Here is an 866-nt window from a genome sequence, read left to right as displayed (position 1 = left end):
TGCATTGGTAATTCTTTGGTAATTTGATTTTTACTCACCTGCAGTCTGACACAGTTACAAATGGCAGTCATTTGGAAAATGAATTGTTTTCATTTCCCTAGTGACAAAATGTAAGCATACTGCATGTTTGATGAAGATATTGTCTATTCTAGAGAAAGAGTTTCTGGGAACTCATCTAGTTCAAATATTTACTCTGCCATTACTGTTATTGTTTCTGCTGTAATAACTTCAAAATCGATATGAAATTCAATTCATGATTGCAGACTAATCAACAGACTTTAAAAACCTTTACATCCTTTAAAAAATAAAAAATAAAACAGGTTGCCATCTTCAGGCTGAAATTTACTTTCATTACCTTGTGAAGCAGCAGTTTGAAAGTGAAAGTGACGTGACATTCAGCCAAGTATGGTGACCCATACTCAGAATTTGTGCTCTGCATTTAACCCATCCAAAGTGCACACACACAGAGCAGTGAACACACACACACACACACACTGTGAACACACACCCGGAGCAGTGGGCTCGATGCCTTGCTCAAGGGCACCTAAGTCGTGGTATTGAAGGTGGAGGGAGAACTGTACATGCACTCCCCCCACCCACAATTCCTGCCGGCCCGGGACTCAAACTCACAACCTTTCGATTGGGAGTCCGACTCTCTAACCATTAGGCCACGACTCCCCTGTAGTAGACTAAAGTGAAGCTACTCTCGACTACTGTCATGTTATATTCAGAACTGGTGTCAGGGGGAACAACCAGAACGTTGTCCTGGGCCCTGTGATGAGTGGGACCCTTTGTGGTCCTCTATGGGATAGCCTACTTATTGGCCCTGAAGAAGGGGAGGCCCACCCATTAAACCTTTTCCCAGG

Source organism: Carassius carassius, chromosome 12 (assembly GCF_963082965.1).
Source record: "Carassius carassius chromosome 12, fCarCar2.1, whole genome shotgun sequence".
Lineage (NCBI taxonomy): Eukaryota > Metazoa > Chordata > Actinopteri > Cypriniformes > Cyprinidae > Carassius > Carassius carassius.
The sequence above is the reverse complement of the archived record's forward strand: the minus strand, read 5'-3'. Positions refer to the sequence as shown.